The 2,722-nt window shown below is 39.4% G+C and overlaps 1 non-coding gene across 1 annotated transcript; it reads right to left on the bottom strand.

Annotated features, from left to right (window-relative positions):
• Positions 1 to 497: 497 nt before the first annotated feature.
• LOC120882727 lies at positions 498 to 604 on the bottom strand. The gene has a single exon (XR_005725580.1). It is a non-coding gene; the product is annotated as a U6 spliceosomal RNA (small nuclear RNA).
• Positions 605 to 2,722: the final 2,118 nt, after the last annotated feature.

Raw genomic sequence — 2,722 nt, 5'->3', positions numbered from 1 at the left:
GGCTCAAATAAAATTCCTTTCTATTCTTATTATTGACTATTTACTGATTATTTTCATAGACACATCTATCATCTTCTTGGTATAGTCTGAGACCTTCTCAATGCCTGGAGATAAGAGAAGCCCTCAGGAACAATGCTCAGGATAGGTAGCATATAGATGTTTGGGTGGGAAAATACTGGCTCCTGTGTCAGCAGGAACTTCTTTTATTTTTTTAAATTTATTTATTTTTTATTTTACTTTACAATTCTGTATTGGTTTTGCCATACATTGACATGAATCCACCACGGGTGTACATGCGTTCCCAAACCTGAACCCCCCTCCCACCCCCCTCCCCACAACATCTCTCTGGGTCATCCCCGCGTACCAGCCCCAAGCGTGCCATATTCTGCATCGTACATAGACTGGCAATTCGATTCTTACATGATATTATACATGTTTCAATACCATTCACCCAAGTCATCTCACCCTCTCCCTCTCCCACTGAGTCCAAAAGTCCGAAAAATATGGAACGCTTCACGAATTTGCGTGTCATCCTTGCACAGGGGCCATGCTAATCTTCTCTGTATCGTTCCAATTTTAGTATATGTGCTGCTGAAGCGAGCACCAGCAGGAACTTCTAACATAATTTCACAACCCAGATGAGTCATCAGTCTGATCTGCTATTGTTTTGGGGCAGATGTCTATCTGAGCATATTTGAGCATCATGATGACATGGAACACTCATTTTGTTTTACATGTGGCAATGTTCTGAAAGGGTCTGGAAATGCCTACTTTTATTTAACTAAGATGTATTGCTGTTGTTTAGTCACAAAGTCATTTCTGACTCTTTTGTGACCCCATGGACTGTAGCCAGCCAGGCTCCTCTGTCGATGGGATTTCCCAGGCAAAAATAGTGGAGTGGGTTGCCATTTCCTTCTTCAGAGGATCTTCCCTGATCGGGGATCGAACCTGCATCTCCTGAATGGGCAGGCAATTCTTTACTACTGAGCCACCAGGGAAGCCCCAACTAAGATATAGTATATGTGAAATAAAAGGAGAGATGAAGCTAAAATGTCAGGGCAAGGAGTTTTCATGCAGTCCAGGATGCAGTAGGGAAATATGGAATGGTTTCTGAGAGATATGATAAGTGCCATGTTTTAAAAAATGAATTGGCATGATAATAGTAACAAACTCTATTAAGCATACTTTGTATCACTTTATAAAAAAATGTATGTGTTTGTGTATGCGTGGTAATCCCACAACAACCTTAAGAATTAGATGCTACTAAAATTCTCATTTTTTTTTACAGGTGAAAAAAACTAAAAGAGGTTAATTCTTTTGCCCACTGTCACAGGAAGAGTAAATGACAGAGCCAGGCTTATGTCCTTTAATTTTTTATTAGAATTGAACTCAACAGTTCTTTTTAGATTTGCTACACACATTGCTTTGAATGTAGGGGCAATATATTTGCTCTTCAGCTCATCCCACCCATTTTGGCTTCTATAAACTTCTTCACTGTGCTTGAAATTCTAACTACCCTCTTTACCTTGTCTTTCTGTATTATGAGCCTCTGTAAATTTCTTCAGCATGACTGTACCTGTCCTCAGGATTACCCCATCATACACATCTACCAATCCTATGTCTTTTGCTTGCTAGCTTCTGATTTGACCTTTGCTCTTTGATTTGGGGGTGATTTCCGGTTTCTAGCTACTTTCCTGCCTGGATCGCCATAACCTGTACCCTTGACTTCAAGCCCATTCTTTACCTGTGGATGTCTGTAGTACTGTGGAAATAAAAATCCTAATAATGCAGAGAATTCACCACAAAGTGTAGAAAGGAAAGAATGATGTTTGATTTTTAAATAAACATATGCTATTCATGTTATGTGCACATAGACAAGTTGTATAAAACTTAAAAAGTCAGGCCATTTTCACACACATTTATATAGACAGTTTGCAGCCATACAAAACACACATCCTTCAACTTTTATGGTATTCTTGTGTTCCCTACAAGAGGACATAACAGAACAATTTGTGTATAGATATATTTTTCTGTATAGTTCATCCTAAGTTCACTTAAGAATTGAGATAGCTACTTGCTCTAGTTAATTGCCATCACCCATGGGAATAGTAAATCCTCTCTTATCTCTTTATAAGCAAATGATTACAGCCTAAGACAGACAGCTAGTTAAACTATCTAGGTGCCAGGAAGACTCCTAGACGTTTACATTTCAAAGGTGATGAAATCCAGACCCGTGAAGAGAGTTATTTACATTCCAAATGTTAGATTAAGGACTCTGGTTGAATTGGGTCTCCCAAAGAAAGAGTCTTAGAAGGAGAGGCCAAATGATCTATTTGTCCATTAAAAACAGACACAATTATTTTTATTTACTCTTAAATTTAGCTCTGTCATTGACAACACTGGGACTTCAAAGAGTAGTGATGGGAGCTGTCTAAAAGGCAGCATCAAGCTGAAAAGACTCAGGAAACCTCATCATTTTAATAAATCACCGAGCACTAGTAAGAGTGCTCCTAAGTTCTCACAGCATCCCGGGCAGCATCAAGCTGAAAAGACTCAGGAAACCTCATCATTTTAATAAATCACCGAGCACTAGTAAGAGTGCTCCTAAGTTCTCACAGCATCCCGGGGGACACACAAGTCTAGGAGCTACCTACTTTCCACCAGTGTTAGAGAATTCGTTCATGTTCCTAAGGCAACCAACTACTGGAAACTGGCTAATGTC

The sequence above is a fragment of the Oryx dammah genome, unplaced genomic scaffold (genome assembly GCF_014754425.2).
Source record: "Oryx dammah isolate SB20612 unplaced genomic scaffold, SCBI_Odam_1.1 HiC_scaffold_23, whole genome shotgun sequence".
NCBI classification, from domain to species: Eukaryota; Metazoa; Chordata; class Mammalia; order Artiodactyla; family Bovidae; genus Oryx; species Oryx dammah.
The sequence above is the reverse complement of the archived record's forward strand: the minus strand, read 5'-3'. Positions and strand labels throughout refer to the sequence as shown.